The sequence below is a fragment of the Ananas comosus genome, linkage group 13 (assembly GCF_001540865.1).
Source record: "Ananas comosus cultivar F153 linkage group 13, ASM154086v1, whole genome shotgun sequence".
NCBI classification, from domain to species: domain Eukaryota; kingdom Viridiplantae; phylum Streptophyta; class Magnoliopsida; order Poales; family Bromeliaceae; genus Ananas; species Ananas comosus.
Genome location: NC_033633.1, coordinates 10085618 through 10099489, shown reverse-complemented (window position 1 = coordinate 10099489; position 13872 = coordinate 10085618).

The window sequence follows — 13872 nt, the reverse complement described above, 5'->3', positions numbered from 1 at the left end:
TTATTGCAAATCTAACTTCATATGTGATGTCCCTCACAAGGTGTCAAATTTTTAAAATTCTTAAAAACAATAAATATTTAAAATATAATTAGTGGTGAGTGAGTTTAGAAGCGGATTCTCAGGCGCAAATATCTAATATTTGACCGTTAGGAAAAAACCAAAAAAAAAAAAAAACCCACGTGGCAATTAAACAGGGTTTAACTAATTATGTAATTAGTTATTAGTACACACTTGTACGAAGAGCATGTAGTGGTGCACCCATTATGGCGTTTTGTTTAATACATTTAAACTTAGAGATATTTGCCTATATACCTAGGGGTGGAATCGAGCCGAGCTCGAGCGAGCTTACCTTGGCTCAAATTCGGCTTGAAATTAATTTCGAGTCTAAATTTAAGCTCAAGTTTGGATTGAAATTAATTCGAGCCGAGCTCGAGCGAGCCTAATTTCAAGTCGAGCGAGCTCGAGCCCTAAACGAGCCGCTTGAAATTCTCAACATTATACGATCAATAGTTTAATTTGTATAGAACATTATCTATAATTTGATACAAAAATATGTCTAATAGTTTAAAGTACAAAATAATTATATGAAATATAGTATTATAATATAAAAAAATAATTTATGAGTTGAATATCTAATTTTTTTCAGTCTCATATGTCTTTTCTTTCGCCTTCAATCTCTATTTATTCATTTTCATTTATGCAGTCAAAATTAAATAAATTATATAGATAAATATTAGATTAAACTATCCAATCATATATAACTAAAATTAAAATTTTATACGAATAATAATTTTTTACTTTAAAAATATTCTGTATATTTTCTCAAGCATACAATTAATAGCAAGGTAGGCAACGGTAGGCATATGATGTTACTTGGTAACTTAAAGGGCTTCCGGCTCGGCCACTTAGGGTGAGAGACAGAAAAAGAGAAAGAGAGAAACATATTGAAAATTTAGAGCTATGTGAAAGAAAGAAAGAAAGAAAAAATATATAAATTTAGTAAAATTTTGCTCTTTTATTTGTCTATTGGGTTTGTTTTTATGGGCCAACAACATTGGCCCAATTTTAACTAAACTCAAATTATTCACTCAGCCTATATATAATTAAAATATATTATATTTATATATTTTTTAATATATATATATAGTGTAGAACTACTATGCTATTAAAAATATAGAAAATTTGATATTTTTGAATTTTTGACCATTTGATTAAAAATTGTATGGTTTGGATGATTGCGGTCTCCTCTAAGATTAAATATTACTCTTAGGATTGAGTGGTCCCTACAAGGTAATAATAATATTAATCCAAAGATAAAAAACGATTAAAGGGATTGATGTAAGAATCAAAAAATCGAAAGCACCAGATCTCTATACTTTCGATAGTATAGTAGCTCTACTATATATATATATTCGAGCTTTTCGAGCTTTTCGAGCCTAATTCGAACGAGCTGAGTAATACTTAAGCTCGGCTTGAAATGAATTTCGAGCCTTTTTTTTTTTCAAGCTCGGCTCATTTAATTTCGAGTCGAGCTCGAGTGAGCCAAATATCGAGTCGAACGCGAGTCGAACGCGAGCCGGCTCGCTCATTTGCCAGCCCTATATATACCGCTCCAAACTTTAAAAATGTCTCATTTTATTCCTACTTTTTTTTTTTTTTTCAATACACTCCTCATATGTTTCTCTATTATTTTAAAATATATCTGCAGTTACCATCCGTTAAATTAACTTGGGTTAAATGTGAGTTAGATATCTACTCAAGTTAAAAAATAAAAATAAAAATACCTCTTTTGTCCTTAACTCAAGAGCAAATAAGAAAAATTAGTGATAGTAGAAGGATATATTTGAAAGGGCAAAATAGTAATTTTATAGAGATAGCAGCTATTGCTAATAGTTCATTAATAGAATTTAACTCCAGGGACATATTGAAAATTGGTTGGAATGTAAAAAGAGTGTTTTCACTATTAACTTTCTAAGAGGGGTAAATTATAAAGACGTGAACTTTTTAGGAATATATAAGCAATTGTCTCTTAAGCTTATTATATGTTAGAGTTAAAATTAGAAGTACATCGAACTTGTCGCAATTTCAATTGTGGCGTGCTGTTTTTCAGAGGGATTACTCATCTTAGAACTATTCTAACTCTATTATGTTTAACCTTCTTAATCTCTTGAATCTAACTACTGCCGAAAATATTATCAATAGCACCAAACTATTCGTGCTATTAGGTTTTCGACTCTTGAATGAAAAAGATATACAGTTAGGATGATGTGGGTTCCTGAGGGTTGAGTGAGTTATTAGTTTAATAGTATAATCTAACAGGTGAAAATAGTCAAAGAATTAAATCTAACGGCGAAAAACTTGATAACATCAAACGCTTGGTGCTATCGATAGTATCCTAGCCGGACTCAAGATTTAGTACCATTATACCTAATATATAGGATTATTTCAAATTTCGGAGGTGGCACATTCCTCCTCCCTTAAATCCTGATGTTTTCGTCAGGCTTAAAGTTCAAGTATACTCGCAAGCATCAAACAATGTGAGACTCGTCTCGCTAGTTTTAACTGATCTTGTGGTGGTGAGCCGCGCGCCACTCAAAATAATTATCAGCTGAAAAGTCCTGCTCTATCAAGCTGAGACTCATCTCATATTTTTGACTGGTGATTGACTCTAATACCAACTGTACCGCCTCCCTTCTTCGAAGGTGCCATCTATTCTAGATCTTAAAACCTAAATCCTAAAAAAAACCCTAACATTTTACTCTATTCTAAAATTTTCAAATGAGAGGCTCAGATTGAGGGGACCAATAAAAAAAAATAAAAATAAAGCAAAGCACGTGGGTCACTCTCGCTACTTGAAATAAAAAGTCCAAGATAAATCCAAATAAATAAAATATCATTAAATATTATTATTAAAAAAAGTTAGATTTTTTTTTGGTTCGGCGTAAACATCGAGGATGATCAGAAATCGGTGATTTAATTATTATTATTAATAATTAATACTCAACATTAAATATTATAGCTTACGTGCACTCATCCGAGTATCCGTACATTTTTTAAAAAAATCTAAAGATTAAATTTGTCAAAATTTTAATTTGTACAAATAAATTTTTATAAAAATATATTTAAAAATCATTTACTATACGACATCTGCTATAAACATATAAAAAAGGGTGAACTTCAAATACTAGCTCTGTAGTTTCGTACTTTCTCACTTTAGTATCATAAAATTTAAAATGTATCATGATTTTATTTTTTTCTTTTTGTCAGTTCCACTATTAACATTTCGTTAAATCGTATACAAAAAACTTCAGATATCCCACCTATTTTTATCAAATATTTATTTTAGTATTCTTTAGTTTTAATTTTATTACTGATTTAATGAAAAAAAAATTAGCGAAAAGAATAATAATGAGAGAAAAATAAAATCACAGGGTGCGAAAGTGAAAAAGTGCGAAATCACAGGAGTGGTATTTTAAGTTTTTTCTATAAAAGTTGACAAATTGTTTATCGTATTCATTTTATTTTTCACATCCTAAATAAAATTTTACTTACAAGTGTACACGCATGTAATAATTTTTTCATGAGAAAATAAAAAGGTAAAAAAAAAAAAGAGGATCTGACCCTTTTCGTATACTGTATTGAGTTGGGTTTGAATTCAAATCGCGGTCGAATCAATCTCTGTCTGTCTCTCTAATCTCTTTTATCTGACTCTTTTCTGTTTCTTTTTTTCTTTCTTTTCTGTACCGTCGTCGACGCCGCCGTCGCTGTTCTTAGAACTTAGAACTAAGAAATAAGAAATGAAGAAGAGAAAGAGAGAATGATGTGCAAATTAAGAGAGCAGGTTTTATATAAAAGGGGTTTTTGGATGTACATGTTGGGAATGGTTTGTAATAATAGATAAAAAAGGAAAAACTTGGAATAAGAATCATTTGGTTTCGTACTTTTTCACTTTAGTACCATGTCGTTTAAAGTATATCAATTTAGTACCCAGTAATTTTATTTTTCTTTTTTTATTATTTATTTCACTAATTTTTTTTCGTTAAATTAGTGACAAAGTTAAAACTAAAAAGTACTAAAGTGAATATTCGATAAAGTTATGTGGAGTATCTGAAGTTTTTTGTATAAAATTTAACGAAATATTGACGGAGAAACTATCGAAAAGTTAAAAAATAAAACCAAAAACCAGTAATTTGATACACTTTAAAGTACATAAATTAAAGTGAGAAAATGCGAAACCACAAGAATGGTATTTGAAGTTTATCCTTTTTTTTAAAAATAGCTTTGTTGTTTTTTAGATTTCGTGAAAAATTATTTCTTTTGGTTTCTAATTCTCTTTTCAAAAAATAAAAATATTAACTCTTTATGAAATCTAAAAAATGAAAAAAATTAATTATTTTTAAAGCTAAGCAGGTAGAAAACAGAAAACAGGGTGCAACCAAAAGTGGGAATCTGAAAATAAAAAAGCAAATTTTTTTATAGAATTTTTTTTCCTAAAGGTTTTAAAAAGCTATTATTTTTATTTTTTTCTTTTTTTTTTTTTTGAAAATACAAACACGGTGAAACCCAAAAAAAAAGAAAAAAAATTCCATGAATCTTTTACGAGGAGTCAAACAGGGGAATCGGGTGTGCGGTGTAGCACGTGCGTATCCCGAGTGGGTTACACGTGTGCGGGGCCCACGTATAAAGCTTTCAACGGTATTATTATTAATTAATACGAAAACAATAAAATAAACGGGTCGAACATAAACTGAGATCAACAAATTTATAGACTAGGACTATTATATTCTTATAAGTATAGAGCTCTTTATATTCATAAATTGTTTTCGATGATGGAGCTTCCTAATCGACGATCCACTCTGTTAATATGATATAGAGTATTTGAAACTTTTAGAAAATAAATTTCGTAATTTTTCGAAATTATAATAAAGTTCATCAAGCGGGTATAAAATAAACGGTCAAAATCAAACGACGTCTTAAAAATGAATGATCAGATCCTCAATTTAAGATCGGAGTTATTGATCTTTATATATGTAGTAAATAGAATTTTCTATCAAAAATTCAATCGATTTCGATTTTTTTATACCGTTAAACTAGCAAATATTTCATACCGGCCGTTAAAAATTATTAATTTTGTGACCTTTTGATCGTAAGGTAAATAATGTCAAAAAATTATAAAATTTGATTTCTAGACGTTTTAAATGCTATAGATAGCGTTTAACGGTGTTGATCGTTGATTCGGAAGCTCTATCATCCAAAGCAATTTATGAGTACGAGAGCGATCGTACCCATAAGAGTATATTTGATAGACTCCTAATTCATATTCGACTCTATATAACTTATATATAAACTATTGCCTTCCCTGGCCTCTTTAGAAAAAAAAAAAAAAAAAAACTATCTAGCCTTTTTTTCAAAAAATATTTCTAATTTAGTGTCATTTTTATAGGTTAGAAAAAAAAAAAAAGTTAATAACTTTTATATAGATTAATTTGTTAAGTGGGGGAGATTGTCTTTTTCTCTCTGCTCTCACATTTCCCAAGACATCTTCTCACTCTCTTCCTCTCTCTCTCCTCCCCAACCACACCTCTATCTCTCTCTCTCTTCAATATTAATAATAATTAATTTTTATTATAATATTAATAAAATATTTATTTATTAATAATAATAATAGTATTGTTACTAAATTATAAATTTTTTATTATTACTTACTACTGGTACTTTTGGAACCCTTTAGATTATATAAATAAGATATGTAGTGAAAATTAGAGAAGTGGAAGAGAGATGAGTAATGGCTGCATTTGGTTCATGTATAAGTAAGAATTGCTAGTTCCAGGGATAGGTACAAGTTCAGGTATAAGCAGGAACTAGACCAATTTTGCGTTTGGATGAAAATTGAGTTGTTCCTAGGAATATGGTAAATAGTGTTTGGATGGTTAGATTGGAACGAGAGGAATAATAGTTATAATTTGAAATTAAAATTATATTATGTAATTAGTTAACATCAAAATATTACTTAAAAATAAATAAAAAATTAATTATTAATAATTAATTATAAATAATAATATTATATTATTTAATAATAATTAAAATATAAAATAAAATATTGATTATCTAATTAATAATAATAGTTATCATTAATAATAATTTTAATAAATAAAAGGAATTATTATTATCATATAATTAATTATAAATAATAAAATAATAATAATATTGATTATCTAATTATTTATAATAATTATATTAATATTATTAATAAATAATAATAATTATTAAATAATTATTTTAAATAATAAATTAATAATAATATCGATTATCTAATTATTAAGAATAATAATTATTAATAATTATTAACAAATAATAATAATTATTATTAATTATTAATAATTAATTATAAATAATAAATTAATAATAATATCGATTATCATTAAGAATAATAATTATTAATAATTATTAATAAATAATCATGAATATTAATTATTAATAATTAGTTATAAATAATAAATTAATAATAATAATTATCTAATTATTAATCATTAATTATAAATAATAAATTATTTAATTATTTAATTATTAAAGCAATAAATACTGATTTAAATATATTAATTAGATTAATTAATAATTTACTGTCATTAAAATTAAATTTAGATTTTATTTAATCTTATTCTCATTAAGGAACAAGCTTGTTCCAGGAAACAGATGGAACAGGAGTTCCAGCCGTATACCAGCTTGTTTCAGATTTCCGGAAACTACTGTTCCCGGGAACCAAACATACCGTTTGGGAACAAAAGGGGGAACAAGAGCTTATTCCCCCCTTTGTTCCCGAACCAAACGCTACCTTGTATAGTGTATAAAGAAGAGAAGGATGATAGTGGGGTTGGAATTAACAAAGTTTAACTATTTATAGTGAAGTTTGATTTTTTAAATATTAAAATAAAAATTTGTAGGTTATAGTCGTAGCATCTCTAGAGTTTTACGCAATGTATTGTCATATCAACTCTATAATTATGTCAATTATATAGTTAAATAAAAATTTATATCAAGTATAGTCAACTTTAATGTCAATATAGTCATGTCAATTTTATGATTAAATTAATTGTGTAGTCAAGTCAAATTTTATATCAAGTATAGTCAACTTTATATCATATCTAATTTGTAGTTATATCCATTTTATTTTTGCATAATGAATAGTCGTATTATTTTTATTTCATATCAAATATGTAGTCAAGTCAAATGTTAATATAAAATAATCAACTTTATGTTAAATATGGTCATGTCAGTTTTATAATTAAATTCAGTGTATAGTCAAGCCAAATTTTATATCAGTGTAGTCAACTTTATATCATATTTAATGTACAGTTATATTATTTTTATTTTTATATAATATATAATCGTATTATTTTTATATCATGTCAAATGTGTAGTCAAATCAAATATTATGTCAAACATAATCAACTTTATATCATATCTAATATATAGTTATATCACTTTTATTTTTATGTAATATAATGTATAATCATAACATATTTTGAGTGTGTATTTTTATCGAATGTTTAATAATATTATATATATATATATATATATATATATATATATATATATATGAGTCCGGCTACTATACTCTTATGAGTATAGAGCCTCTTGTACTTATAAGTTTTTGACCATTAGATCTATCCTTTAACCATTTTCACTCGTTAGATTATACTATTCAACCAACCAACAACTCAAACGCCTAGGATCCCTTATCAACCATAACGTAACCCTTTCATCCCACACATATTTTATTCATACTAACGGATGAAAACTTATGGATACCCGAAAGGGGCTCTATATTCATTAAAAATACTACGTAACCCTACCTTATATATATTATAATAATATATAAATAATATATAATATATAGAGCAAATAAATATTAGTACATTTGATTAATATAGTAATAAAACAAAAAAAAATTTTTTAATAAATAGTACAATCTATTTATCTATTAAATAATAAATTTTTATTATATATTATAATAAAATTATTATTATATATTGAAGAAGAGAGAGAGGAGAGAGTGTTAGGTGGGAGAGAGAAAGTGCATGTGTTGGTGGTGAGGAGAGAAAAGGTGCCTGAGACTGAGAATGAAAAGAAAGAGATACATGTGTTGGAGGAGATGAAGGAGAGAGAGAGAGAAAAGAGGAGAATATTTGGAAATAGGAGGAGAGAAAAAAGATAAACTCTCCCACATTAATATATTCTATCTATATAAAATATTACTTATTTTTTTCTAATTATAAAAATAGAGTTAGATAGAAATATTTTTTAAGAAGATAGTTAAGGAATTTTTTTTTTTTTTTTACTAAAAATGCTAGAGAAGGCAATAGTACCTTACAAATATATTATACACTCTCTACAAAGCTTATTTTTTAAATTATTCTTATAAAATTTCCTTTCATTATTTAACTCATTAAAAACTTCGAGTTATTAAAAATATGTCTCTCGAGCTGTTTGCGTTAGATTTTTATTAGAATAATATACTAATATTCCTAAAAAATTAAAAAATATTTTAATTAACTTTTTTTCTTTTCAATATATCCTCATATGTTCTTCCGTTATTTCAAAATACCCATTCAGTTGCCACCCGTTAAATTAACTTAAATTAAACGTGAGTTAAATATTTACCAGAGTTAAAAAAAATTAAAGTACTTCTTTTGCCCTTAACTTAGAGCAAATAAGAGATGTCGGTGATGGTAGAATGATATATTTGAAAAAAATAAAAAATAAAAATACTTTGTGTGCCCCTAACTTAAAGATAAATAAGAAAAATCGATGATGGTAGAAAGGTATATTTGAAAGGGTAAAATAGTAATTTCATAGAGATAACAGTTATAGCTAACAGTTCATTAACAGAATTTAACTCTAGTGGTATATTTGAAATAGATTGGAACGTAAAAATGGTATTTTCAATATTAGCCTTCTAAGAGGACTAAATTGGAAATTCGAAAATTTTTTAGGAGTATATAAGCAATTGTCTTTATTTTTATAGAGAGATTGTAAAATAATTTTTTATCCCTATAGTAAAATAATTTTTTTCACATCATGATCTCTAAAAAAATAATTAACAATGGTGGAACCAAACCTACCTCCCACCATCTTCGTACCCTCCTCTCTCCATTGCCCTTGTCATCTTCCTATGCAATAATGAGGTGGTGGGGTTTGTAATGAAAATTCTATATATAAGGGGTAAAATAGTAATTTTATGTCTCAGTTAACTGTGGTAGATATTTAACGCATGGGTAATTATAAATTTCTAACGGATGTTGACGGTAGAGATAATTTTTTAAGGGTTAATTGCATACAGATCCCCGCCAACGTAGTGAATTGCAAATATATCCCTGTAAAGTTTACCTTTCATAAGTTATTCCTGCAAAAGTCCTAATAATTTTAAATATGTCCCTCTGGTTTGTTATCGTTAGAAAACTGTTTATATTTTCAATTTTGCTATCACTAATATGCCCTTCCAAAAATTATAACAGTATAGTATAAGAGGGGTAAAAATATTAAAAATTAACTAGGGTAAAGTATTTAACCTATAGTTAACTAAAATTTTCTAACGAATTCTAACGACATGGACATATCTGAAAATATTAGAACTTTTGTGGAAATAACTTATAAAAGTTGAACTTTATAAGAATATATTTGTAATTCACTATATTTGCGGGGACATGTATACAATTAATCCATTTTTTAAACAACAGAATTTTTGGAGGAATAAATATGAAAATAAACACTTTATGGGGACAAATCTAGGAAAAACGATCTTTTGCAGGGAGTTATATGTAATTATCCCTTACAGATATTACACTTGTATACATACTATATATAAAAGCAGATATAAAATTTTAAGTTGACAAATGAAATTCTAGAGGGAATAAAAAAATATTTCATACACAAGATTTCAAAAAAATAAAATAATTAAAAAATATAATGATTTAAAAATAAACCTATCAAATCAATAAAAAAATTTAACTTAAATTTTGAGTTTGATTCATAAAATTTAATTATTCAATCTTTCGAAATTAATTTTACTATTCAAAATGTGATATCCCACTTCCCAAAAAGTCACCCATCCTAAAATAACCTCTACACGCTTAAATCTCTTATTAAGCTCTTATAAACTCTTATTCTGATACTCAATCATACTCCACTTTTGGCCTAAACATACTCAAACTCAAGCATACTCATAAGTACCAGACAATGTGAAACTCATCTTGTTAGCCGTAATCGACCTTGTGGGATGTCGTACTCCACCCGCAACAGTCGTCAGCCAGAGAGTCACGCTCCACCCACTGTATGACCATGGCTGAGCAGAGATTCATATTACATTTTTGGTTGGTGATTAGCTCTGATACTGACTATAATGCACTACTCTTTAGAAGGTCACACATTCTAAATCTACTCTAATCCTAGCATGTTTAACTTTCTTAAGCTTTTGGACCTATCCATCGCCCAACATGCTATAATCGAGTTAAGAGATTTAACTCTATTATATCTTATATATAGGATTATTCCAAATTCTAGAGTGCTATACAATTTTTAAATTTGTTTGATTTAAGTTAGTCAACGATATTTTAACTTCAAAATTTGAATGTATTGTTTATCTTTACAAGTTTAGTTGATATACTTCATTCAATTCTCGCAACTATAAACTTATTAAAAATAAATAATTAGCTCTACTTTTGAAATTAAAATATCATTTACCGGCTTAAATCAAACAAATTGAGAGCTTAAGTAGTAAAATTAAAATTTTATAAAAGATTAGATAATCAAATAAAAAATGATCCATAGTTCAGATAGTTCTGTATGTTTTAGCCATTATAAAGAAGTGAAAAACGTAGAGAACTTACCTAAATTATGAATTATTTTAAACCGATTATCCAACTTTTCAAAATTTTAACTTTACTATCCAATCTTTTAATTTATCATCTAATAAAGCAAATGAAAATATTTATATATCACACTTTCATACCAAACTTAATGCATGTTGCCCACAACAGAGCCTACTAAAATTGGGAATGTAGGACACTGGAACACCCATAACCAAAAATTTAATCTGAAGTGAGTTGATTTGATTTGAATTTGAATGCTCAAAATGAGGGGTTCATACATTTTTTCTAGCTTTAAATCCAGTTCTAAATTTCAACATAAAACTGCAGTTTATTTTATCTGAAATCTATACCTATATATTAATTCCCAATATCTAACGTGACGCAACCTTATTTTTTATATTAATTCCTAATATTTATGTCGGACGTGGCACAACCTTTTTTTTTTATATTAATTCCCAATATCTATGTCTGACATGACACAATCTTATTTTTTTGGAACCTTTTCTTTTTTTTTTTTTTTTTTTTTTTTTCTTAAGAGTTACATTTACTCTCTTTTTAGGAGCATCAACAGTATAGTTTGTTTCTTTACTTCTTTTTTTTATTTTCTTTACCATATTAGTTAGTAAAATTTTGTATTATATTTGCTGTGTTCTGTATTATATTTACTGTGTTAGGTTGTATATCTCCCCGTCTCTTAAACAACTATTGTGTAACTTCTCATATGGTTATTTTTTTCTATTTTTATGACAATTTTTATTATTTGATACAAGAATGTTAACAAACTTAAATCTATATAATGATCTAAAAATATCTTCATTTTCTTGAGGGATATGTATATAGCTTAAATGAAAAAAAAAAAAAAAACCTTTGATTGCTTTGATTTGTGAAATATTGTTTTATGTTGGATTTTTTTGTCTAAACTATTTTTTTCCTTCCAAATAGTATAAATTTTGTTACTATTCGACTCAGTAGATTGGCATATTTATTCTTTTGCTATAAACAATTTGTTACTAATTGATTTCAATGGATTGTTACACTTAAATTTTTACTGAAATCAAATTCATTTGGACTATTTTGGGTTTCAAAATAATAGCAAATTTGTGATACAATAGATAGACATTAAATTTACTTCAACAGTATCTACCCGCTGCGACGCGCGGTTACTACACTGGTTTGATATAACTTCTAGTGACATTTACTTATCTCAGCAGCGCTTTTAGTCGAAGTGATAAAATTTATAAATACAATTACTAACTACATACAAACAAACAAATATTGTGTAGGTGCATCGATCTCTTGTAGATCCAACAAAACAAAATGCATGTAATTGTAACTACTGTAATGCAACTGAATTAATCATTAATTTCGTCGCATTTACAACTTTGTTCAACCAAACAAGTTCGACGGACAACAGTCTCATCACACCTCGAGTTTAGGGGTGTCCATAAGTACGAATACCCAAAATTTTGCCCGAATTCGAACCTGAACAGGGCCGATTTAACCGATACTAAACGAGTATGGTTTCAGTTACAGGCGTAAAAAATTTAAAATCTAATGGATTCAGATTTGATTATGATTTTCGTCTGTGCCCTGCCCAGCGTGGTATACCGTGCCGACAAATTGCTAACACGATTCGACCCCTGTGTCGGTGGCACGGCTCAACATAAATAGTAAGTAGTTGTGTCAGTGAAATGCAACAGATTTTATAAAGGGATAAGCAGCAATTAGAATATATTGATGCTAAACAAAATAAATATTAATGTCATAGTGCGTCGGGCATTTAGGTATTTTTTGTGACCGGCACATATCAGCACAGTATGATACGTTCTATCGTACTGTGCCAACAAATTCTTGGGACAACCCTGTGCTTTAGCACTTAAATCCTTAAACTCGATAGCTTCTTTTCAACACAAAGAAACCAATGTAGAAGTACAGGAATTTTAACTATCTTAAAATGCTTGAGAGAAAATTACTTTCGAGTTTCCACTGCAGGTCAGTAGTTGTGGTGCTCATAGATGATGCTCCAATTGGGAACAGTCCACAGTGTGGACCTTCGACCGATGATTGAATATGAATCTCATGACAATGAGTTTTCGGAAGAGGATGAATCAAACACACTTACCTGATATGAGGACGATCCGCGTATCCAAGAACACGTCGAGGACGTACACGTTTCCAGCCTCATGATCAAACCTTCCTCCAAGTGCTCCAGCGACGAGCACACGCAACTAAAACATTCAGCGTGCGAAAATGTGTTATGCATGGTAAACCAACTAAGGAAACTAATAAGAAGATAAGTGGGGGCGAGAAGCCGGCGAAATTCATGTGTCCCAGGAAAACATGTGAGAAAGAGCTAAAAAATACCACCTCTTTAATTTTCACATACCAAATCTTTTCTAATCCTTATTTTCACTATGTACATAGTTGCAATTGACTCTTGAGATGTAAAATTATCTTTTATTGATATATCGACAAAACTGATTTCCATATATGCCTTTCGAAAGCTTAATTAATACCGCTTTTACAAGATGTTTTTCTTTTAGAAGCACATTTTTGTAGAAATGAAACATATTCAAGGGGTAGTTATGAAAAATCATACTGTATGGGGTATAGAGGTAAGTTGTTGATTTACCTGGGATATACACATATTATACCTGCAACTTCCGTTTCGACCTCATCCACGAGATTCTTGCACCTCACAAAAGAACAGTATATGCTTTCTGATCTCCAAAGTCTGTGATGACACCGCTGTTAACCATAAAAATATTTAAATACCGTTCTCTATCAGCTTTAAGCTTTTCGAGTACGATGGTTTTTCATATAAGTTAACAGCCGCCAATCATTTTGACCTCAAAGAGCCCGAGATTATCGGACTTGCTCAGGCCTAATGACATTCACCAGCCCACAAGCCCTAGCGATCCCGTTATGATCAGTCTTCCTCAATCCCCAAGTAGTACCAAGGGCCTATTGACAAGGCTGTAGGGTGCTGTGCGACAGAAGAAGT